At 42.9% G+C, this 26,499-nt stretch overlaps 1 pseudogene; it reads left to right on the forward strand.

The window, feature by feature from the left end:
- The first annotated feature begins 15,086 nt into the window (after positions 1–15,086).
- LOC102845897 lies at positions 15,087–15,793 on the forward strand (annotated as a pseudogene).
- Positions 15,794–26,499: the final 10,706 nt, after the last annotated feature.

The raw sequence follows: 26,499 nt of genomic DNA on the forward strand, positions 1-26,499 counted from the left end.
AGAGCGGAGTTTAGGGCTGTTGTACATAGGGTCGCTATGAGTCGCAGGCAACTCGATGGCACATAACAACAACAACAACAACAATGCCTTTGAGTGGATTCCAACTCATAACAACTGTTCATGGGGTTTCAGAAGCTGTAAATTTGGGAGAAGACTGCCTATTCACACTGGGTAGACTGGGTAGACTGGTGGACTGGGTAGTGGATTAGAACAACCAATCTTTAGTTTGGCAACCCAACATGTGACACATTATCTTTGGTATCTGGGGAGACATGCTTCTTAGAAACAAAGAGGATGAGACCTCACCACACACGCTTTGGGCATGCTAGGAAGAGGAGTCTTGTCCCTGGATAAGGACATCAGACTTGAAAAGGAAAGAGTTACTGGAAAAGAGGAGGACCCTCAAGGAGATGAGTTGACAAAGTGACTGCAGCAATCCTCCTCAGACAAAGCTTGCAGAGGGGCAGGAGGGAGCAGGGTTCCATTCTGTTGTAAAGAGGATCGCTCTGAGAACCCATTCAGTAGAACCTGAAAACAAGAACAGTGAAAACCACCCTCAAGTCAGTCAATGTCTCCACCTCAGGGCAACTCCTCTGTGAGCCACCACTGTGTGTGAAGCCTAACAACTTGGGATTCACTGTGTTGGCTTTTGGCTGCCCCCACAAAGGGCATCTAAAGAAAGGATGGGGAGGGGATGAAGGGACAGGCAGGTGCAGTGGAGATAAAATGAGAAGGAGTGACAAATATAAAGCACAAAGGTGTAGGAACGATGGTACAAAACCCAATGTGCATAAATGAAACACGATGTATTGAGTGATCGTATAAAAACCAATTTAAATAAAAAGAAGAGCCATTTATTTTCTCACAGATCTGGTGGTAAGAAGAACAAAGTAGGGTAACAGCACTGAGGGCTCTGAAAACAAGCTGTCCCAAGCCTCCCTCCTAGCTCTCTGGCTAGGAGTCTCTTCGTGTGAAAATCCACCCTATTACTGTATGCTTTGCTGACAATAACATTAAAATACTGTTCCCCAAAAGGTCACATTTGCAGGTACCCAAAATATCAAGTTCACCGCCATTGATTAGATACCAACTCCAAGAGCCTGTGGGACCTAGAACAGCTACCACCCCCACCCCCACCCCCAGGGTTCAGAGGCTGCAGGTCTTCCCTGGAGCAGACTTCATCTTCTCACTGGAGCAGCTGTTAGGTTCCAAAAGCCAGCCCCTCCAGGTTTACAGGCAAGTTTACTAACTCCATGATGCTTGGGTCCTTATTCACAGGTACAGGGATTAAGATGTCAGTATATTTGGGGGGGGGGGGGGGAAGGCCGCGGATGCAACGCAACTAAGAAAATCTATAAACAAAAGGAAGAAATCTCAAAACTTGTTGCAAAACTGTGGTTTCCTTCTATTATTGACATTGAACAAATGAACTAAACTTTCACATAATGCAAAGCAACAGAATTTACAGGATTTGTTTTGAAAATGAACGAGTTCACAGTTTCATGGCAGAGGAGTCCAGTCATAGCAGAGCTTGAGCTCCGATACCCTGAGCTATTTGGGAACATACTCTCTTAGCCCCTCAGGGAGATAATAAGACACTTCTTGATGCATGGTCTTACCCCTCACCTCAGTCGACTGTACTGTCCTCGCATCAGATGAAGCTGGCACTCGTGTCTCTTACTCAGTATCTTGAGTTAACTTTGTGACACATTTTATCACGAGCAAAGAGCGCGCAAGAAAGCGCTCGGGAATCACAGAATCACCCTATGGATAAAAGCCTGGCGTAGGTTAGGGTGAGCGAGCTCTGCGGCCTGTCTGGACTGGCTCTAAAGGACACCAAGTACTCCCCCCCCCCCGGCCTTATTTCTCCACCTATTTATTTGTTCGGATCTCAATAACAGAGACACGGGTTTGAGAATCTCAGACCAAGTCACTTTGGCGGACGCCCTGGCGTACATACCAGGTTACACTGCGTGGCCAGGTCCTGGGATGCTTCAAGCTTAGGGGGCGGAATCAAGTCTATGCGGGCGTTTCTCTGACTCAGAGAGGGTGCATACTCCTGGGAGCCCCTCGTACTCCCCATTTCTGCAGCCCTCCGAGACACCAGGGCCCCTCCTCCATTGGGAGCAGCGCTCAGAGAGCGGGGCTGGGGCGCCGCTCACTCCCCGCCCCTCCCCTCCGCCCTCCGCCCCTCCCCCTCCCTTCCCCTTTCTCCGGCTCCCCCACCCCTCCCTCCCACTCTGCTACAATGACTGGGCCGGCGGCGCACCAGCCCGGCTCATTGGCAGCGGCCGCCCCAGCCCAGGAGGTGCGGCGGGAGGGCGCGGTGGCTGGAGAGAGGAGCCGGTTGACAGCGGGAGGAGGCTGGCCAGACAGGACAAGAGACCTCCGGATGTGAGGCGGACGGCTGCCAGGCTTTCGGGCAAGGACAAGAGGCGGGCGGGCCGGGGATGCGGCGGGTGCCCGCTGCCCAGCGCGCCGCGGAGTCGGGCTGCAGAACCGGAGAGCCGAACCGGAGCCGGGGCTGCGAGGACGAGGACGACGGGGAAGGCCTCCGCCGGGGAGGGCGCCGCGGACAGTGGAGTGGCCGGGCGAGCGCGGAGCCGGGCGCGCGAGTGCCGCGCGGTGCGCAGCCGAGACAATAAAGTGGCGCGGACGGTCGGGAGCCGAAGGCAGGCGGCAGGCAGGTAGGTGCGTGCGGGGTGGTGGGCGCGGCGGCCACCCTCGCCCTCACCGAGGGGCCGGCGCGGCGGGGGGCCCGGGTTCAGAGCCGCCTGGAGGTGCAGTTTGGGTGGCCCCCAGGGCGCTCCGCCCCGGCCTGGGGTCGCCCCAGCCTCTCGAGGTCCCTTGGCCCTCTGTGGGGCGCTTGGGGGCGCTTGGCGTTGCGGAACAGGAAGTTTGGCGGTTCCAGGGCTTTGACGTTGGTGGGGTTTGCAGATGCGCCGCAGGGACCATGTGCTCTGGTTGTTGATGTTGGTGGGAGGTGAGGAGAGGGGCTGGTGGGTCCCTGATCCCGCGGCCCATCAGACTGTGAACTGGCAGCCGGGGACACGGGGGTGATTCAGTGGCGCGAACCTGGGAGTGCCCGGTCTTTGCCCGCGGGCGCTGGAGAGGCTGTGCGCTCAGGAGCTTCTCTATCTGGTCCTGGGACTGTTGCGTCTTCATCTGGGGAGGGAGAGAAAGTGGTGCTTTGCTGCTGTCTTGAGATGTGCCCTTTTGTGTGGATACCGGCTGTCCCGTGCTTCGAAAGCTCCTACTGAATGGTCCCAGGTCTTGTTCACAAAAGGGACGCGAGCTTGGCCCAGCGCTCTCGCCCTGAGGAGCAGATCTCTTCGCTCCTCGCTCCTTTGTGTGGCCGCTTCCTTCCAGATGTGAGAGGGTTGGGCTGGGCGCTCCCGGGCGGGGTAATAATCATCCCGAACATTCCTGAGATCTGCAAGGACTTGTAAACATACCAGAGCCAACTCCTCTCAACTTGGCGGACAGACTGGGTCTGCTTGCCGGTACCCACATTATCTACGTCTGGAAAGTGGCCCCTTCGGGAAGAAGGCGCTGGGGAGCCTACAGCAGCAGCAGCCTTTCCAGAAAGCTGGCCGAACCTTCCAAGGTCAGCGAGTGTTTGCCCCAGGAAGGTACCAGCTAGTTGGGAGCATTGTGGACAAGATTACTGCGCGGTCCCTGACATGCTGTTTCCTGTCCTAAGAGGGACGGATGTGTGCAGCGTCCGGATCCAGTGTCTGGAGGGTGAGAAAAGCTTTGGTGCCTGGCTTCAGCTCGGCAGCCTGCTGCTCATCTGTCAACATACGCTGTTGGGAATGGCAGCTCGGGGGAGGGAGGAGCGTTTCCTGTGTGTCCTGAACCCAACCCGGGCACTTTTGGGGCTTCGTGAACAGTCTGTAAAGTCGTAAACTGAGTGTTAGAGGGAAAGGTTAAGTAGCTTGGCATAGATCACATTGGTAATTTGTCATTTACACAAGGTGTCAAGCCTGATGCCAGGCTTTTAACCCAGACAGTGCCCGTAAAAAGGATCTGCTATGGTGGTATTGAGGATTAAAGAAAATAATAACCATCTCGTGCTTTTAATAAAATTAAGATGTTTAAAATAATAAATGACTATCCTCATTCAGTTAGTCTTTTTGTCTTAATATCAGATGTCAGAATACTCCAACGAAACAGGGGTTTTTAGGTGCCATGGAGTAGAGGACCCTATGAACAAGGAGTCTGAACCCTACCCTATCCCGTGTCATCCTCATCATCTCTGACACACTTGAGCTCATTGCTACAAGTCACTGTGTCAACCCATCTCATTGAAGGTCTTCCTCTTGTTCACCTTTCCAAGAATGATGTCCCCTTCCAAGGAACAGCCTTTCCTAACAACCTGCCCAAAGTGTGTGAGACAAAGCTTCACAATCTTTGCGCCTTCTCCAAGACATACCAGTTTGTTCTTTTGGTAGTCCTTGTGTTCTTCTCCAGCACCACAGTTCAATGGCATTAATTCTTCTTCTCTCATCCTTATTCACTGTCCAGTTCCAAATGCATAGCAAGTGATTGAAAAGATCATGGCTTGGATCAGGTGCACCTTACTCTTCAAATTGGCAGCATTGCTCTTCAGTAAAACAGTACTGATGAAGTAGGAGTATATTAATGATCCTACAACTATATGGTGTTTATTTTATTTATAAAAGTTTTGTAATTAAATGTAACACACATGTGCCTTTTGAACAGTTCTTGCTCCTTTAATAGAAGGCTCGACTGTAGGACTTTCTGAGGAGAGGTTTATCATTTCTTTGTGACATCTGCAGGTACTAACCAAACACTTAATTTACTTAAATTCAATAATGTATGTGAAATGTATTTGAACAGTACAATGAAGGGAAATGCAGGAACTTCAAACTCCATCAAAGTGAGGTTTGTTTTTCATTATCATTGGGAAAGTTCTCAGAAGACACTACACCAAATGATCACCTTAACTTCACTGTGCTCTGAAATGGATACATTTCCTTCTGAATGTCAGCTTCTTTAATGGGCTCCTCAGACAGAGGATCTAGGAAAGTGTGGGAGGAGGTACTTATGTAGCAGAGGTGAAAGAGGGCTGAAGTTTCCCTCATGTTTAGCATCCCTGGCCTATTTTCAACAAGCCTGAGAACCTCAGTTCTCTGTTTAGTTCCACAGATTAATCAAGACTCCACAGTGTTTTTCAGCAGACAAAGAAGAAGTTTTGGCTAGCTGACAACACAAATAAGGTACATGGATGGAAAGCAGTTAAAAATACTCTGTCTTATCAAGCCTGTAGTGATTGTGTAGAATTTCAAGAACCCTTTATAGATATCTTACAAGCATTAAACACTCTGTGTTAGGCTTGAGGGTTACCAGCAGGTGAAATCTCCCCCTCTGCTTTTTTCTGGATGAAACCCCAAAGATCTGATCTTAATCATGAAGATACTATTTTTACATACTTTGAGGGTGCTTAGGTTCAGAGATACTACAGTCTTCTCTAAATAATTAATGCTACTCTGCTCCCGGCTGGTTTCACATCTTTGCCTTACTTCTGAATTACTGTTCCCTGTCAGGCAGAGGTTGTTATTTCCTCACTTGTATATTACTGTACCCTGTCAGGCAGAGATTTTTATTTTGCTGTTGTTATGTGCCATGTGTTATGTTAATTTGGAACAGACTCATTGCTGAACCATCTAGCAGCTTTTCAGAGGCCTAGGAGAGGAGATTGCATATCTTTCTTCCACTGAGCAGCTGGTGGATTTGAACTGAGTGTCTTTGGGTTGCCAAGACAAGTCCTAGGGCAATTACCACTAGAGCTCCCTGGAGACCTCTCCCCCAAATTAGAGGTGACTGTCTTTTGACATTCGTTTTTTTCTACGTTTTTGGGTCTATCTGTTTTCGTCTCTTCTGCAGATGTGTGTCCTGAGTGGGCAGAGAATAGTGGTAAGTTAGCATTTCCTATTACTGATTGCTTGATCAACCAGCTAGGTGATTTAGGGGCCAAACTGATCTCATTCAGCAACCGGATTGACTAAAATTATCATGCCATTTCTTACCTGTCTTTCCTGGTGACATCTAATTTCACCCTCATCTCTTTAATGAGACAATGATTTTTTCCAAATGAAAGTCATAGAATCAATTTTGTAAGTGAAAACCAGGCTTTACATTTTTTTTAAAAAAACAGACTCTATAAAAGGACTGAAATTGTCAGCATCATTAAATGTTGGTGTGAGTATTCTAGATTCATGAAGCTTTCTGTCAGTTTTGTATTGGAGGCTCTGTCTGCATTTTGAATTGCAGAATAAAATATTCTTACCACCAGATGATTTGAGGGGGGAAAGCCTCTACAAGGTCTGTGTATCAGTTAGTGGTGTATTTTATTATTCTATAAATACACTTGTAGCAAATTGTCATATCAGCAATCCTCACCTGCAGGCTCCAGTAACATTATTATTATTATTATGTTTATCATGTTCATTAGCTATGACCATTATCTCTTTCCATGTTTCCCCATCACTCTTCACTGAAGTTCTGTGTCCCCTAAGGGTTTAATCTCTCTTTCATTGTTTCCTGTCCACCCCTGGAAACCTCTAAAACAATTTACTTTCTACATACTTGCCTGTTTCTGTGTCTTTTTGAGTTGGAACTGACACATAGATGACCATCCAGTGGGTTTTCAGAGGCTGTAAATCCCCTGGGAGGAGATTGTCCATCTTTCTTCCCTGGAGCAGTTGGTGGGATCGAACCTAGTGCCTTGGGCTTCTTACCACTTGCTTATCCTAGATATTTCATATACCTGGGATCATATGGTATATGTCTCTTTGGGACTGACCATATGCTGTTTGAATTGAAGATATTCCTGGGACCCTGGTAGCACAGTAGCTCAAACATTGCTTGGCTAACTGAAAGCTTGATAGTTCAAATCCACTGACCTCTTCACAGGAGAGATGCAGTAGTCTGCTTCTGTAAAGATCGCCACCTTTGAACCCAGTTCTCCTCCTTCCTGTATGGTTGCTATGGTCAAAGTCTGATGGTAGTGGATTAATTTTATATATATTTCTATATCTTGTCTATAGGCAAGTTCTGCAAAAAAAAAATGTTCTGCTAAAAAAATGTACCTTGGAGGAAGTGCAGTCAGAGGCAAGGATTGTGAAACTTCATCTCACAAACTACAGGCATGATGGTTGTCAAGGAGGGGCTAATCCTTGGGGAAAAGCATTATGCTTGGAAAAGTAGAAGGTCAACAAAGGAAGAAGACCCTCAAGGAGATGGACAGGCATAGTGACTGTCACAGTGAGCCTGAACAAGTTGGAGATGTGAGGATAGAACAGGACAGGGCAACTTTTCTATCTGTTGTTTGCAGGGTTGTTGCCAACTTTGATGTACTTAGCAACAACACGTAGGGGTTCAAATTACTAAAAGCACATGAACAACAAAAATTTTTTAAAATAGGCTGTAAAAATGACTCAAACTCACGGTCATCAAGTTTGGACTGACTTGGCGTCAAGTTGACCCTTCATTAGGTTTCTCAGGATGCAAGTCCCACAGAGCTGCAGGTGTGTTTGAACTGCTGTAGAAGTGCACCCTTTGGGTTACCTGTGAGTCTTGCTATGGACTAGCCCCGAGAGCACCCCTATGAGCTTCTTAGTGAGGTTAACCAATGCCTAGGAACCTGATTTCTTTTTCTTCATTCTTTTGCTTTGCCCTCCTCTTCTTTCCTCTGTTTATCTGATTTCTTCTTGGGTTGCAGGGTGACTGGAACAGTTGCCAGTTTACACAGTTCCAGGTCCAACAAAAGAATAAGCTCTTCCTCAGTTTTTGGAGAAAAATTCTCAAAAGCAGCCATGATTAGTCAGATGGGCCCGGCTTGAGAAGGCCAGTGGGCCAGGTGGCAATGCAGAAGCTGAAGGTTCTTCCCCAGGTGGGAGTCCACCCAGACCATGTGGATGGAGAATGGCAGACGGTGAGACACATCTGTAGGAAGGAGAAACAAATGTGGAAGGAGTGGGGAATAGTGTTAACTATGAGGACTATGAGCTGCACTGCTGTCCCAAAGGCATGTGGTTCAGATCTCCAGCTGCTCCATGGGAGGATGGGCAGTTTCCTTCCCGGTGAAAATCACTGAAGGGACAGCTATGAGTTGGTTCTGACTCAGTGGCATCCAACAACAGTGCACAGGTAGCTAATGCACTGTAGACTGGTCCCTGTTCTCTCATGCCCCACATAATGAAAAGATGAGTTATCTTGAAGAGATGAGTTATCTTTAGGCAAGTAGATTATCAATGTAATTTCCTCTCTTAAAAGAAAACCTTAATTGTCACTGTAATGTTGTTGTCAGTATCTAAACTATGAGATCAAATCCCAGAAGAAAAATAAAATTCCAATGATGTTGATGGAGATAAGGAAGACAGATATATTGATTACAAATATGCTATGGATCCTCTTACCAGGAATGGCCAGGATATATCTTTTTTGCATTTAAGTGCAAGTAGTTTCAAGTGTTTTTTTTTTTTTAATTTTTTTCAAGTGTTTATTTTAACCCATTTGTTATGATAATGTGGTTAGGGAAGCTATTTAGAATGCAGGTCTTAAAGTGAATGATTTGAAGAGTATGCCTTCTTAAGACTCAAGGAGAAAGGATTTTTTGTTCTGAGACTCTTCACTGTTGAGGTGCTCATTTGAGTCTGTGTCTTCTGCCCGTAGGGATGTGTAGTTTTTAATTACCCTTTGTCACTTAATGTGCACTTACTTAGTGGGTAAGGGTCCTAATTATGTGTGACTCCAAGGATAATGTCACCCCCAGCAGGAGTTCCTTAGAAGTAAGGTGATCCTGCGGGCTTGGCCAGTCAATCCTGGTTAATGTCTGTGGCTCCAATTGGGACAATAAATTATATATTATACATACCACCTCCAGAGGCTATTCTGGGGAACCATGATTGGAGGTCTACTTAATTGAATTTTGTAAGAATTCCTTTCAACCCTCAACTGCCATCAGGAAAAGATAATGTTTAAAGATGTCTCTTATGTGGCCAAATTACAAAGGAAAACAAGTAAATACTTAACCAAAATTAGTAGGATCGTGCAATGGTCCTCAATCAGGAGTAGTTTTCCCCAGGAGACATTTGGTAATGTCTCCAGAACTTGATGTTGCAGCTTGGGTAAGGGTGCTTCGGGCTTCTAGTGGGGGGAGCCCAGGGGTTCTGCCAAACATCTTCCAATCATAAAAATAGGCCCTAAGCAATTAATCATCTGCCCCTCAAAGTGTATTTAATATTAAGGGTTTTTCTGTTTTTAAACAATAATTTAGAATTAATTTAGTCTATTTTTACAAGATGCCTATTACATACTACATAAAATTTCACTTTTATTTGTACTTTGTAGAGATGAATGAAAAATAATGCTATGTTGTTTATGGAGCACCTACTGACACATTAAGAAGCACTGTAGGGAGTTTCACTGCTAACCCAAAGGAACTTCTGGAAGTTCAAATCCACCAGCTGCTCTTTTGGAGAAAGGCAGTCATCTCCTCCTGTGTGAATTACAGCCTCGGATATATCCCCCTGGGGAGTCAGCTTTGAGTTGGTTCTGATTGGACAGCATTGAGTTATGCTAAGTTACTGAACCGTTGCTGTACAGTTGATTGCATAGGTTGCACTGTAGATTTGTTATTTGGGCTTTCTTAGAAGTAAATAGTCTTCCTTCTGTGGTGCTTCTGAATGGTTTTGAACCACAAGCCTTTTGGTTGGTAGCTGAAAGTGAAATGTGCCATTCTAGGATCCTTAAGTACTCAATAGATGCTAGATTTTATACTAAGCCTTTTCCATGTATTATTTTCTTTTTGTAGATCCTGTGATACGGGTGTATCACATGTATTTTTATTACTCTCACATAACAGATGAGAAAAATGAAGATTTGATGCAATTAGCAAATAATGGAGCCTTAATTTCAACTCCAGTTTATCCACCCTGACACTAGAACCTCTGCTGTAATTGATCATGGCATAGTTTGAAGGGTTCCTTGAGATCAACTCACCCACAAAAAGGAGCCCTAGTGAGAGAATGTGACTTGGCAAGTCACTAAGGGATTGTGACAGGCTGGTGAACCAGTCCTGTGCCTCCCACCACTTCCCATGACCCTCCGTTGTGGGGACAAGCACAGCCTTCTCACCTGGTTGAACACGTTTCAACAGAACTTCCAGACTAAGACAGAGTAGCAAGAAAGGTCTGGTTATCTACTACAAAATTTAGTCTGTGAAAACCATATTGGTCAACAGAGCAGTGCTGGCAGACAAGTTTCCTGGGCCAAAAGGCATCCAGAATCCACAGTGACCATGCAGGGCTTCAGCAGACCAGCGCTGGTGGAGAGGCCAGGGCCAGGGCCAGCAGTTCTGTGTTCTCTTGTCCATGGAGTCCCTGATCACCAGGATGGCAGCTAATTACAGAGACTTTACTTGAAATGAATATATAAAAAAACCCTGAGCAAAATCCCGAAGACATAAGTTCTTTAATTTCTCTTATTAATTAGTTATAGTTTTTTAAAATTACATTCCATTTTACCTTGCTGAATAGATGCTTCATAGACTGGAGTGATAAACATTCTGACCTTATATAAGAAAAAGTGCACAGCTGTTTCTCCCACAGGTAAACACTGTGCTTTCTTGCAGACAAAGAGAGGGCGCCTTCCTTTAGAAATCGCCAAGGAGGCTAGACAGACAGTTATTGCAAATAATTATGCCTCTGCCACAGCATGGGGCCCTGCACAGCCTCTCCTGATTCAAAAGGTCTTTCTGGAAATACCAGCATCCATCTTCCAGCTGGTGCACATAGCAGCCAACGGCGTCCATGGATGCCGCCTGAGAATTTTTTTCAAGCATCCCTTGTTGCACCTGACTGAGCCAGTCCCATCAATTCAGCCACAGCCAGAGAGCAGGACACCATATGTGACCTAAATGAGAGGCTTATGCAGACATGGCACTCACACTGCCATCTCTGTCTGGTGCATCCAAGCTCAGTGCCGGCTCGGACTGGGCTCTGCCAGATAAAGGCTGGCCTGGCAAGAAAGGCCGTAATCAGGACCAGAACTGAGCCTAAATGGTGGACCAGGAAGTCTGAATGTCCATTACATCTCGGCAGCCAACTGGCCTTGCATGTGCCGTTTGACATTCTGATCTGCTAGCGAGAGCTGAAAGGTATATTCGTTTCCTCAGGTTACCATCATGAAGTGCCACAATCTTTTTAAGAACAGAGAATTGTATCTCACAGCTCTGGAAGTCCAAATCTGGGTGTCAATCATTGATTTCATCTGAGAGTTTGAGAGAATCTGTCTTTCTCCTAGCTTCTCTGCTAGCTCTTTGGCTTCCAGCTGCAGCATCCTGTGGTGTGTGGTCTCTGTGTGTCTGTCTTTGTGTCTCTTCTTCCTTTTTATAAGGATACCAGTTGTCTTAGACTGGGTTCTTTGGAGAAACAAAATGAGTGAAGCTTCTAAATGTAGAAAGAGATTTGCCTCAGGAAATGGCTCATACACTTACAGAGATGAGCACATCCCACATTTGTGAGTCTGAGATCAGGCCACAGGCTTCTGATTTACATTAGATGGAGTAGCTGATGAGTGAAAGAATGGTGGGCTGGAAGACAGGATTCTGGCTGTGGAGACTGAGTGATTCAGGATTGGCAGGCAATATGGCAGGGTGGTGGCTCAAGTCCAAAGAACCAGAAGTGCTGAGACAGATGCAATATCCAGGTTGAGCAAAAGGTTTTGCCAGAGATCTCTAACTATATGATGCAGGACATCCTCTGAGGAGTTTTCCCTACACTGATCAGAGCTGTGACCATGTTTAGGGTTTTACGTTCCATTCTAATCCTCTTATGTTGGATCAGGGCTGATCACATCAGACCACATCCTGGGGAATAACTACATCTTTCCATAATTGCCACGATGCATCATTATGTAATTGCCCAACCAGACAATCAAGGCCAAGCTGACACATTGTCTTTACCATCACACATCAGGACCATACTCCAGCATGACCTTATTTTGACCTAATGCATAGTCTCTTCAAAGACATTATTTTCAAATAAGATTATTTACACTTGCAGTGGTCTGGACTTTAACAGATCTTTTTATTTTTTTCTTGTGGGGGGAAGAGCTGCAGAAGCACATAATCTATAGTAGGTAGTGATATCTGAGATCCCTTCTTTTATACCAGGGCTTTTTAATTGTGAAGAGATATGTTTCCTGCAATTTATCAGTATCAAATGCACTTTAACTTTCTGCCTTTAAGTCCTGGGAAAATGTACTTAGAGGGACTTCTTTAGCAATAGTGTGTCAATGGAAAGTTTAAGAACAATTATTTGCCATGCAGTAAAGTCATATTTGATAGAGCGTGTTTTTTCAAACAGCCTTTCTTTAGGAGAATGCAGTGTGTGTAGCAAATTAGGAAAGATTGCAGCATTTTAGACCATTATAAATGAACTATTTGTGTTCATATACGTGTGCAAGCTGACATGCAGGGTCCTGATAAACTAATGAAAATCATATGTCCCTAAACCCTATCCAAGTGGGGCTCTAAGACTTAAATTGAGGGCATATCATAGTAATTTGCTCCAACTGTGCTAAATTAATTCAATTTGTAGTTGGAAGGGGAAAAAAAGAAGTGTACTGTCATGTATACCTGCCTATCCCCAGCCCACTGTTCACTCACTGCCTTCAAGGATGTTGTTGTTATGTGCCGTCGAGTCGTTTGCGACTCATAGCGACCCTATGTACAACAGCCCTAAACTCTGCTCTATCCTGTGTCAATCTCACTGCCTCTGACACACCCACCCCGATTACCCCAGTCACTGAATCAATCCACCTCATGGAGGGCCTTCCCCTCCTGCGCTGTCCCTCTACTCTACCCAGCATGATGCCCATCTCCAAAGACCTGTCTCTCCTTACAACATGTCCAAAGTATGTCAGACGAAGCCCCAGAATCCTTGCCTCCAAGGAGCAGCCTGGTTTAACCCTCTCTAGGGTGAATCTGTTTTCTTGGCAGTCCATTCAATACTCTTCTCCAGCACCACAACTCAAAGGCGTCAATTCTCCTTCTATCTTCCCTAGTCATTGTCCAACTCTCTGATGCATAACAAGTGATTGCAAAAAAAAAAAGCCATCAAGGATAGGGCATCCAATTTACTAGAGGTCCGAAGTTTGATTCAAACAAACAAAGGAGTGAGGAATTGGATAAACAACTCAAGTCATGCGTCTTTCTCAAATTCACTTTCAAATCCTGAGCTGGATGATACTTGGCAAAAGTGGAAAACTTTATCTTTGGCCCATTTTATAGTTCAAAGAAAAAAAATAGATAATGAAAAAGAGAAAAGATATTTAAAAAGTTGCCAATTTGTCAGTAACTGTTTGCTCCATAGATGATAGATACCTTCACTATGTAGTGGGGACAGGGATGGAGAGAGGACTGCATCTTCTTTTCGAGTATAATGCAAGCTTTTCCCCACCTATGTGCTGTTTCATTCGTACAGAATTATCAGGAATAATTCAGTTGTTTCACATAAGTGATTTCTTCAGGTGATTAAAACTTCTTTCTGTATAACCACTTTCCCCCCCCTTACTTCACCAACTTTAATGAAAGTACATCACCTCTCTCCTCACTTTCTGCCATGAAGTTTGGAGGTGTGCTGAGATCTTTCAATAAGCTGGCTCATTGTGCCAAACATGTCCATATGCGCTCCCCACAGCCTCACTGTACTTTGGCAGCAGAATTGGGTGGGGTTTGCTGCTTCTGTATAAATAATCACAATGTCCTACTCTTTTCAATTACTGTTCCTAATGTAAATTCTAATCATGGAGAACATCAAATGCATTATAATCTTGATAATATGCCCAAGTCCCCCATGAAAAATGCAATAGTCTTTCTCTGTTTCATAGGTGAGAAAATTGAGGTTTAGGAGACTAGTGCTAAGTGGTAGCACTGGGATTTGAATCCATGCCTTTCCATCTGCAAAATGTGTGCTGCTCCAGGCCCACTTACTCCCTTTTCCCTGCTCCGCTTCTCTTCTCTAGGTGCTTCTGTTAGCCTCCTCCCTCAATGCTTCCCTCTGGAAAAAGGCTCAAGGTTAAGGCAGCACCTCTGTTATGGCGCATCTTTGCTATCCTTGTCTTCAAGTGAGCCTCCCCGCCCCCCACCCCAGGGTATTTTTTCAGGTTCCTAGTATCCCAGACACCCTCTGCACAGCTGGAGCTTCTAGGTTTAACCTGTGAATGCATCGCTATGTAAGCTTAGGCTTTGGGGGATTGGAGGATTTGCTGCATTGCAATTAAGTTGCATAATCAAGAAATCTGCAATCAGAGGAGTGCTAGGGGATTCCGTAAAGCAAGGGTCAGCAAACTTTCTGTAAAGGGGCAGATATGAAATATCTTTGCAGGCCGCATGGTCTTTGGGGCAGCTACTCAGCTCTGCTTTTGTAGGTCAAAGCAGTCAGGAGTAAGAGTTAAAATAGTCATGTGAGTGTCTTCTAGTCAAATTGTTGTTCAGTACCTTAGAGTTGGGTCTGAGTACGTCTCAGAGACCTGAAACAGACAAGAGTTGACCTGGGAGCTATACCCTATTGACCTCTTTTATACTTGGATGATATAGGGGGAGACTGTTTAGAGCATTTAAAGAAGCATGACTAGGGATGCAGTTGAGATAGCAGTGAGTGGATAGGTCAGGCTGTGTTTGTCTTGTTAGCTCCCCTAATCACTTGACTTTAGAGAAATGTCTTAACTTCTTTATGCCTTAGCTTTCCATATTTAAAATTAGGAAACCAGGTGTGTAAGAATATAGCTTAAACAAAAGGGGTTGAGTTTTCAAGATAATATGAACTATGGAAAGCTGTGAATGAACTTTTGGAAGCAATCAGGGTTAGATGGATTTCTTCCCCACAGCTCACGCTCCTTCAGCCAGTTCTGGTTGTTGACACTCAAGGCAGGGCTCTACTCTTTACGTTCAAGAAAACAGAGCGGGCGCCTCCTAGCCCCACAAACTGGGACTGCGCATGAACAGTGGCCAAGTGGCGGGGCTGCGCATGGACAGTAGCCACAGCGTTGGAAAAATGGCAGTGGAAAAGGCGAGGAAAGTCAAGTGGGTTCCAGAAAATCTTCTGAAAAAGAGGAAGGCTTTCCAGACCTTCAGAACAACGCAGGCCAAGCAAGCACTCATGGAAAAGAAGCAGCAGGGCAAAGGGAAAGGGCTCAGCTTTAAGGGACTAGAATAATTTCTAATTGATTCCTGGCGACAGTAAAGTATGCACCAAGTGACTGGCGGTGAAACCCTGCCTAATGAACAAACATTCCTTGGCCTTTATGGTGCACATTTGATTCATGAGGTGAGTCATCCAGTATGAGGACCATTGTAAGACTCCACCTAAGGAAGATTTTCAGTGGTGTCTTTGTCAAAATGACCCCTGTAACCCTAAAAATGCTGCGTACCGTGGAACTATATGTGACATGGGGGTTTCCAAATCTGAAGTCCATCCTGAAACGTGGACAAGCCAAGGTTAAGGACAAACCAGCCCACTGACAGACAACCTAGTGGTTGAAGAGCATGCAGGGAAGTTTCGATGTCATTTACTTAGAAGACCTGATTGATGAAATCTCCTTTGCTGGTAAGTGTTGCCAGGTGGTCTCAAAGGTTTTGCATACCTTCCCTCTCTCCGTGGCCTGTTAGGCTACCAAGAATATGGTGAACTTTCTCAAGGAGATGGGCTCACCTGGCTATCATGGTGAAGGCATCAGTCAACTCATATGGCAGTTGAACTAGACCCCAGAATATCTTGAAAGCATAATGCATTGGAGGAATGTATTGTGTGTTTTTTTCTTCTGAATTTTCATCAAGAATCTTCAGAGATTATTTTCTCCTTTGCATTCTGAATCCTGAGGGGAAAGGATAGTGAGTTCTGTGCAGGACTGAAGTCCAGTCTCAAGGCAAAACTCCCACATGTTTACCCCCTGGCCACTGCCTTCTCTGAAATGATCAGAGGACCCACGGTTGCTATTGAGGAAGGACTTCTGCTGTGTCACATCTTCTGCCTGGGAATTTAATGTTTGTGAATAAGCAAGACACCCATGGCAGCAGAGCAAATCCAGGGAGTTGGACCAAAACCTGGGGGTTTCAAGGACCTTGTCTTAAAAATAACTTGAAATACAGTAGTTAGAACAAGGGGAAGAAAAATTGGGAAAACAGTAGTACTTTCCCATAGAATTGCTTTGAAAATGAAAGGAATCAATTTTTGTTCCTGGAAAATTGTTCAGGATAGAATAACACATCCAAACAAACCATGTCAAGTTGATTCTGACTTAGCAAAGCTTCAAGTTTCTGAGGCTGCTTATCTTTATGAGAGGCTATTGCTCCTCATTCTGTGGAGAAATTGATCGATCTGTTGACCTTCTACTTAGCCTCGCAACATGTAACATTCTACATCACCAGAGCTTCTTTAGGATAAGATAAGGAAAATGTGTCACTGTGTCAATGCACCTGGTTGAGGGTCCTTCTCTCCTTCACCAACCCTCTACCTTTCTGTGCATCATTTCCCTCTCCAAGGAAATCTTCATGCAACAGGCAAGAAGTCTATTAGGAGAAACTTTATCATCTTTGCCTTCAAGGAGCACTCTGGCTGCACTTTCTCCAAGATATATTTGTCTGTTCTTTTGGAAGTCCATGGGATGTTCAATACTCTTCTCTAACACCACAGCTCAAAGGCATCAATTTTTCTGTCATCCTTATTTATTGTCCAGCTCTCAGATGCATAGCAAGTGATCGTAAAGACCATGACGCACTGAATCAGACACACTTTAGTCCTCAAGCTAACACCACTCCTCAATAATTAGTCAAGTTCCCTGACTGTAGACTTTCCTAGTGTAGTACGTCTCCTGACTTCCAACTGTTGGTACTAAGTATTTGTTGGGAATCAAAGTAAGATGAAGTTGTCAGTTTCAATCTTTTCTCCAACTCTTGTGAGGTTCCCTGTCCAGTGGTAAGAATTTTTGTTTTCTTGACATTGAAATGCAATCTATATTAAAGGCTGTATTTTTTTTTATCATCTGCAACAGCTGCTTCAAGTCTTTCTCATTTTGTGCAAGCAGGGTTTTATTATCTGCCTAGTGCAGGCTATTGATGAGTCTTTCTCTGATCTTGATGCCAAATTCTTCCTCATTGAGTCTGGCTTCTCGAATTATTTGCTGAGCATACAGATTGAACAGGTATGGAGAGAGAAGAGTATGAACCAGGTGCACTCCCTTCTTAATTTCAAACCAGGTAGTGTTTCCTTGCTCTGTTCACACACCAGCATCTTGATCTAAGTCAAGGTTTCACATTAGCATAGTTAAGTGTTCTCAGATTCCTATTCTTTAATGTTAGCTATAACTTGTTATTATCCACACAGTCAAATACCTTTACATAGTCAATAAAGCATAAATAGATATTCTTTTTGTATTCTTTGCTTCCTACCAGAATCCAGCTGACATCAGCAATGATATCCTTGGTGCCACGGCCTCTTCTAAATCCTGCTTGAACTTCTGGCTGTTCTCTGTCTCTTTATTGTTGTAGCTTCAGTATTTTGCTTGCTTATGATATTATTGATATTGTTCAATAGTTTCTACATTCTCTTGGATCATCTTCCTTGGGAATTAGAACAAATATGGACCTCTTCCAATCCATAGAAGACACAGTGACTGCCTCAGTGGGCTCTGGTGTGTCAGGAAGTGTGAGGATTGCACAAAATAAAACAATTGTTCATAGGGTTGTTATGGGTCATATTCAACAGCTCCTTACAACAACAACTAACAACAAGCACTATGCAAATTCTAATAATTGTAGTAACTAACCCAGTTTCTAGAGAGAGAAAATATTCTAATTCTTTGATGAACCAAATGAAAACTTTTTTTCTCTGAGAGAATGGAGCTGTTTTATATAGATGTATGGAGAGAAGAGGAGACAAATTTGTTTCTGAGAACTGAACAGTGTAATGACAAGGACCCTGGGCTGGGAGCCAAGGGAACTGAGTTCCATTAGGACCTTGTTTCCTTACCTATAAGAAAAGTGGAGCTCCTTGGTGATATGGTTAGCATACCTGAATTGTGTTGTTGTTGTTGTTATGTGCCGTCGAGTCGCCTGCGACTCATAGCGACCCTATGTACAACAGCCCTAAACTCCGCTCTGTCCTGTGCCAATCGCACTGTCTCCAACACTCCCATCCCAACTACCCCAGTCACTGAAGCAATCCACCTCATAGAGGGCCTTCCTCTCCTGCACCGCCCCTCCACCCTCCCAAGCATGATGTCCCTCTCTAAGGACCGGTCTCTCCTCACAACATGTCCAAAGTATGTTAGACGGAGCCTCAGAATCCTTGCCTCCAAGGAGCCACCTGGTTTAACCCTTTCCAGGACAAATCTGTTTGTTTTCCTAGCAGTCCATGGTATTCTCAATACTCTTCTCCAGCACCACATCTCAAAGGCATCAATTCTCCTTCTATCCTCCCTGGTCATTGTCCAACTCTCTGATGCATAACAAGTGATTGCGAAGACCATGGCCTGTATCAGACGCACCTTAGTCTCCAGAGAGACACCATTGCTCTTCAGTACTTTGGAGAGGTCCCTAACAGCAGACTTTCCCATGGCAATGCGCCTTTTAATTTACTGGCTGCTGGTGCCAAGACTGTTGACTATGGAGCCAAGCAAACTAAAGCTGTGTGCAATCTCAATCTCTTCACCATCCATCCTGATGCTGCCAATTGGTCCAGTGGTGAGAATCTTTGTCCTCTTGACATTGAGCCTCAATCCATATTGTAGGCTGCAGTCCTTGACGCTCTGCAGCAGGCGCTTCAGGTCCTCTTCAGTTTCAGCAAGCAGGGTTGTGTCATCCACATAACGCAGATTGTTGATAAATCATCCACCAATTTTGACCCTACATTTCTCCTCATAAAGCCCAGCCTCCCGGATAATCTGTTCTGCATATAGGCTGAAAAGGTATGGAGATAGGATGCATCCCTGGCATACACCTAACTAAAATATTGGAGGTTCAGTTCTGCCCAGAGGCCCTTGGAGGAAAGGCTTAGAGATTATTTCTGAAAAATTAACTGTTGAAACCCCTACAGAGCACAGTTCCATTCCATGGGTCACCATGATTCATAATAGCACCTGGTTGGCTTAGTGATTGCCAGCCCATTTCTCTCACTGAGTTCTGCCCAAGGATATGTGTAACTCGCCCTACAGTGTTTCAAAAATATTTTAATTCATCACCACTAATTACAAATCTGGAGTGTAAACAATAATCTAGATTTTTGCTTCTTTTAAATAGTAATAAGTTCTAACAGCTTTGGCATGTCTAGCAGTAGCTCCCACTTGGCCACAGTTGTTGACCGCTGAGCAGTGGTGACCCAAGGATTTTATCACTCAGTGTTGTAGCTAATGCTGCATGTGCTGCTGGTGCCCAGCTCATCATCTTACCCTCCCCTCATGAACATCCCAGGTGAAACCCCATCATCTTACCCTCCATGTGTGTACATACCAGCTGGAATCCCCACCAGTGCTCAGGTTCTTTTCCCTGAGAAATGTGATTGAATCTAGCAGTGATGGGTTGGAAATGCTAGGAGTCACCTCTGTTGATGAAGGTGGTTAACAGCAAGGCTTACAACTCAGCTGTGAGAACTGAGCTATGTGTTCTGTTCCATTCCCTGATTTTCCACATGAGACTAAGTTTCTCTCACTGTCATGACAGTGGATGTAACAACACCTCTTTTTTTTATTGGCTTTCCTTTTTTGCCTCATTTTTTCCTTCCCTTGCTGGTATTTCATGACATCATCTGAATAAGCTCCTCACCCATGAATTCTTGTGCTGGGTCTGCTTTAGGGGAACCAGCATAAGAAAGACATTGTTTATACTGAGGCAAATGTGCACTGCTATTGTCTTTAATGATGCTTGGGCAGCTTTTCTAGGGCAGAGAAATATTTACTACCCCATAGATGTCAAAAGAGAAGATAAAAGGTTGAATGAGTTGTGGATTTCTAGAAGATTTTGGGCATATTATGAGAAGGGAGCACATACTTTGGATATGTTGTGAGGAAAGCCCTGAAAAAGGCAGGAGGCTATGCTTGGTAAAGCAGAGTGAGGGGAAAGAGGAAGACCCTCAGTGAGCTGGACTGGTGACTGTTTCCTTTGACTCAAACATAAGAATGATGGTGAGGGTGGTACCAGCCTGAGCAATATATTTTTAGGGGCATTTTGTTTTAATCAGTGAGAAACTTGTGAAACTTTATATCCAAATTAGAAATGTGTGTCACAGGTGAATGAGGTTGAGAAGGAGCCATGTCCCAGGAACCAAGGACATAAATAGTCATGGGTGTGAACAGCTACAGAATTCCAGGATCTCTGAAAAGCAAAAATAAGATACATCACCTGCATAGCTTAGTGGGACAGAAAGAAAATGAGGTTTAAAATGATTCTGTATACTCAACAAGGTAAATTTTGAACTCTCTTGTGAATTTAATTGTGTGGCCCCCAAATATATGTCTGAAATTCTATGTAATGTGAAAGTTACATAACAGTCCTTTGTGATCTGACAACAAAGTATTTGTAAGAGAGTTAAGGGTAGAATTTGGCAGTCAATCATATCACATCACATCACAGCCCTGATCCATTATAAGGGGAATTTTCCTCCTTGGATGTGGCCTGTAATACCTTTTCTTTTCTCTCACAAGAGCAAAAAGTAGAGGAAAGCAGGCTGAGGAGGGACCTCAGTACCAAGAATTGCCAGGAGTGGAGAATATCCTTCTGAACTTAGTTCCCTGTGCTGAGAAGTTTCTCTGCAATGATCAAGGTCAAGATGCCTGGAGGTCTGCAAGGGACACCTAGGCTACGATGCTGAAGAAAACAAGGTGCGAGTCTAACAACCATTGTCTCTTCTCTTAATAAGAAAAATTTCACTTTTATTTGAGGTGGTAGTGTGATTTGGTAAGATAATTAATTTTTCCTCCTCCCATTAATACATGTGGCCCTGTAGCCAAGTGTAAACAGGAATGTCTGTGGCATTTCCAGGAGAGGTCATATTCAGGAACTGTCGAAGGGTGAGAGGGGTGGGGGTTGGGGAGTATGCTCTTTTGCTTACCTATATTATGCCTTTTTTAAAAAAATGTACTAGTTTATTTACAAAATTTAAATACATTGTTTTCAAGAAAAATTCTTTCAATTTCTTTCATCCCCCCACTCAACAAATTGTACAACCCTGTGATTAATCCTCTTCTCCCCTTGCACATCCTCATCTGTCTGCTTCTAACCACTCCCACCTTTTTTGGATTCTTATATGCATTCTACAATAATGGTTTTATGCAATTTTTATCGTTGTGGGACTGAGTTAGTTCACTCAGCATAATGCTCTCCAGTCCCTCCCTAGTTAGGTAATAGTTTACAATGTTATTTCTTCTGCTTGCTGCATAGTATTCCATTGTGTGAATATACCATAATTTCTCAATCCATTTTTTTGTGGTTGGACATTTGTGCTGTTTCCATATTCTTGCGATCGTGAATAATGCTGCTATAAACACGAGCGTACAAATCTCAGTTCGTGCCTCAGTCTCATTTTCTCAGGGTATATTCAAAGTAGTGGAACAGCTGGGTCATATGGAATTTCTGTTTAGCTTTTTGAGGAGGCACTAAACTGCCTTCCAAAATGGTTGCATCATTTTACAGTCCCACAAACAGTGTATAAGAGTTCCTTTTTTACCACATTGTCTCCAACATTTATTACTTGCTCCTCTGTTAAACTTTGCCACTGTTACTGGAGTGAGATGGTACCTCATTGTGTTTTGATTTGCATCTCTCTTACTGCCAGTGATTTTGAGCATGTGTCTATTTGCCATTCAAATATCTTCCTTTTTGAAAATTATGTCTTCTGTCCATTTTGTAATTGGGTTATCAGTCTTTTTCTTGTGGAGGTCCAGGAGTATTCTGTAAACTTTTGGTATAAGACTCTTGTCTGAGATGGTTACCAAATTTTTGTTCTCAGTTTTCTTTTCATGCTGTTAGAAAATGTTTTTGATGCACACATGGATTTAGTCTTTAGAAGATCCCATCCATCAGTTTTATCCTCTTCAGATTGTGTATTTCTGGTTGTAATTGGCAATCTCTTTATGCTTCTAACCTCAATCCCAGTTTGTCTGTTATGAACATTATGGCTTTAGGCTTTACTCCAGGTCTCTTATCCACCTTGAGCTGATATTTGTGTATAGTGTGAGATGTGGATCCTCTTTCAGCTTTCTGCAGGTAGCAGTCCAGTTTTGCCAACACTATTTGTTGAAGAGGTTATCATTTCCCCATTTGATAGTTTTGATTTCCTTATCAAATATCAGTTGACCATAGATAGCTGGATCTATTTCTGGGTTCTCAATTTTGTTCCATTGTTCTATGTGCCTGTCATTGTACCAGTACCATGTTGTTTTGTTTACTACTGCTGCTATGTAGTAGATTTTGAGGTCAGGGAGTGTTATGCCTCCAACCTCATCTTTGTTTCTCCGAAGTTTTGCTTATTTGGGATTTCTTGCCTCTCCAAAGAAATTTGATAATTTCCCTTTCAATATCCTTGAGAAATGAATGTGGTATCTGGATTGAGATTTAATTGTACACGTGGATTGCTTTTGGTAGGATTGTCATTTTCACGACATTGAGTATTCATGAACAGGGCACATTTTATCATTTATTTAGGTCTTTTATTTTGTCTTGCAGAAATGGTCTGTAGATTTCTTTATATAGGTCTTTTGTATCTCTAGTTAGGCTCACTCCGAAGTATCTCAATTTGTGGTTGTGATTGGCTATTGTAAGTAGTATTGCTTTCTTGATTTCTTTCTCTGAGTTCTCTTTCTTACTGTAGAGAAATCCTATTGATTTTATGATATTGACCTTATATCCTACCACTGTACTAAATTGGCCTATTAACGCTAAGAGTTTTTTGTTGAGTCTTTGGGGTTTTCTGTGTACATTATCACATCATCTGCATATAGTGACAATTTAACCATCTCTTTGCTGATCTGGATGCCTTTAATTTCTTCTCTGTAGTATTTCCCTAGCAAGCACTTCTAATACAATATTGAAAAGAAGTGGTAAGAATAAGCATCCTTGTCTGGTCCCTGTTTGCAAGGAAAATGTTTTTAGTCTTTCTCCACGGAGAATGAAGTTGGCTCTTGGTTTTGCATAGGTACTTCTCACTATGTTGAGAAAATTCCCTTCTATACCAATTTTTCTGAGTGTCTTTATCAGGAAAGGGTGTTGGATTTTGTCAAATGCCTTTTCTGCATCAATTGCCAAGATCATATGGTTCTTGTTATTTACTTTGTTAGTATAGTGAATTACTTTGATTGTTTTTATTATGTTGAACCATCTTTGCATACCTGTTATGAATTCCACTTGGTTATGGTGAATTATAATTTTTTTAATGTGCTTTTGGATTCTATTGACTAGGATTTTGTTAAGGATTTTTGCATCTGTATTCATAAGAGATAGTGGTCTGTAGTTTTCTTTCTTGGTACTACTATCTTTGCCTGGTTTTAGTATTAGTGTTATGGTTGCTTCATAGAATGACTCTGAAAATGTTCCTGCTTTTTCAATTTTTAAAAATAATTAAAGTGTAATGGGTGCTAATTCCTCTCTGAATGTTTAGTAGAATTCAACTGTGAAGCCATCTGTTCCAGGACTTTTCTTATGGGGAAGTCTTTTTATTACCTTTTCAATTTCTTCTCTCTCTCTCTCTTTTTTTTTTTTAGGTTTTATTTATAAAGAACTTGGATTTCCATTCATTCGTTGTTGCACATTTTCCTCCCTGTCCCCCTCCACCCCAGTGTGCCTTTTTTTTTTGAGAAAAAGTTCTTGCATTATAATACAGTTCCCCCTTCCCTCAATCACTTTACTATGCAGCTCTTATTCTGGACTCTTGTCATACCAATAATACCTAGTCATATATTCCTTTTATATCGTTCTCTCCCTTGTCTGTTTCAGTGCTGTGTACATTATTTATCCCTGCTTTTCTTAGTTCCTCCCCCAACCCCTATGTCAGTCTTGTTTTATACAAGTATTATACAGTATGGAATTATACAGTATTTGTCTTTTTGTGACTGAGATATTTCACTCATGTATAATATTTCATAAGTTCTTTGTTTTTCAGTGCTGTGTAATATTCCATTGTGTGAATATACCAAAGTATCTCTATCCATTTGTTTTTGAAGGACACTTGGGTTGTTTCCAACTCTTTGTTATTGTGAACAAAGCAGCAATAAACATGGATGTGCATATATCTGCTTGGGTGGCAGTTTTGGTTTCTTTCGGGTATATTCCCATTAGTGGAGTTGCTGGATCAAATGGTGTTTCTGTCTTCTACTTTTTTGAGAAAGTGTCATACTGCCTTCCATAGTGGTTGTGCCATTTTACACTCCCATCAACAGTGAATATGAGTTCCAATTTCTCCACAACCTCACCAGTATTTGTTGTTTGCTGCTCTGTTGAATTTTTATATTCTTTCTGGGGTGAGATGATAGCTCATAGTTGTTTTGATTTACATCTCTCTTAAAGCTAGGGATTTTGAACATTTCTTCATGTGTTTGTTTGTCTTATGAATGTCTTATTTGGTCTGTTCATATCCTTTGCACATTTTTCAAATGGCTTCTTTACCTTTATCTTGTTGTGACGCTTGAGTATTTTATAAATTCTAGATATAAGTCCCTTATCAGATATCTTGTTACCGAATATGTTTTCCCAGTCTGTGGCTTCCCTTTTCACCCTGTTTGAGAAGTTTTGGATGTGCATAGGGATTTGATTTTTAGAGAGTCCCATTCACCTACTTTATCTTCTCCTGGTTGTAGGTTTTTCAAGATGTTTGGAAGACTGTTCATGTTGTGGAGTAGTGCTTCTAGGGTACTTCCAAGCTTTTCTCTAATGAAGTTTATAGTCCTTGATTTTAGTCCTGGGTCCTTGATCCACTTTGAATTGGTTTTTGTGTATGGCATGAGGTGTGGGTTTTATTTGAGTTTTCTGCAGATGGTTTTCCAGTTTTGCCAACACTGTTTGTTAAAACGGCTGTCATTTCCCCACTTAACTGACTTCATCTCCTTGTCAAAAATCAGTTGACCCTAGTTAGATGGGCTGGTTTCTGGGTTCTCAATTCTATTCCATTGATCTGTGTGTCTGTCATTGTACCAGTACCGTGCTATCTTGACCACCATGACAGTGCAGTAGGATTTGAAATCAGGATGTGAGATGCCTCCTGCCTTGTTTCTCTTTTTAAGGAGTACTTTCCTGTTTCGAGGCTTCTTTCCATTCCAAATGAAATTTGAGATGGCCTTTTCCATCTTGTTGAAGAATGGGATTGGTTTTGTTTTGGGATTGCACTGAACATGTAAATTGCCTTTGGTCAAATTGTCACTTTCACAATATTGAGCCTTCTTATCCATGAGCAAGGGATATTTCTCCATTTCTTCAGGTCTCTTTTTGTTTCTTATAATAATATGTTATAATTTTCTTTGAATAGATCCTTTGTGTTTCTGGTTAGAGTTGCTTCCAAGTACTTAATCTTGGGACTAACTATTGTGATGGATATTGTATTACTTAGCTCCAGTTCTATATTCTCTTTGTTATTGTAGAGAAATCCAATTGATTTTTGTATGTTGATCTTGTATCCTGCCACTTTGCTGTATTGGTCAACTATGTCCAGTACGTTTTCTTCTTTTTCCTTCCTTTTTAATTCAGCTTTTTTTTCTAGCAGATCAGTGGTGAAAAGTCTATCTTCTATTTCACTGGTCCTATATGTTGTCATGTTGACAACATCTGAAACATTGTACCTTATATTCTGGATCATGGTTTCTTGTTTTTCCGGAGCTTCTAATGCCTTGGTTGTTTTATCTGCATTGTTTTGGATTTTTTTTTAAAGTTCTTCCTGCATTTTGCTTGGAGTGTCCTGTAATTTTTCAGGTTCGTTTTTCACCATTGAAAAGATTCAATCATTGTGTCAGACATTCAGATGGCTAACAAGCACATGAAGAAATGCTCAAAATCCCTAGCCCTACAAGAGATGCAGATTAAAACAACTATGAGATATCATCTCACCCCAGTCAAAATAGCAAACTTTAACAGAACAGCAAGCAATAAATGCTGGCGAGGTTGTGGAGAAACTGAAACCCTTATTCACTGTTGGTGAGAGTGTAAAATGGTGCAACCCCTGTGGAAAGCAGTATGGCACTTTCTCAAAAAGTTGCAAATAGAAATACATTTGATCCCACAATACCACTACTGGGAATATACCCCGAAGAGATCATAACTGACACCCAAGCAGATATATGCACACCCATGTTTATTGCCACTTTGTTCACAATAGCAAGGAGTTGGAAACAACCTCAGTGCCCATCAACAAACGAATGGCTAGAGAAGCTGTGGTATATTCGCACAATGGAATACTATGCTGCATTAAAAAACAAGGAACTCATGCAATATTA

The sequence above is a fragment of the Elephantulus edwardii genome, unplaced genomic scaffold (genome assembly GCF_000299155.1).
Source record: "Elephantulus edwardii isolate Elephantulus edwardi_28Jun2011 unplaced genomic scaffold, EleEdw1.0 scaffold00177, whole genome shotgun sequence".
Classification (NCBI taxonomy): domain Eukaryota; kingdom Metazoa; phylum Chordata; class Mammalia; order Macroscelidea; family Macroscelididae; genus Elephantulus; species Elephantulus edwardii.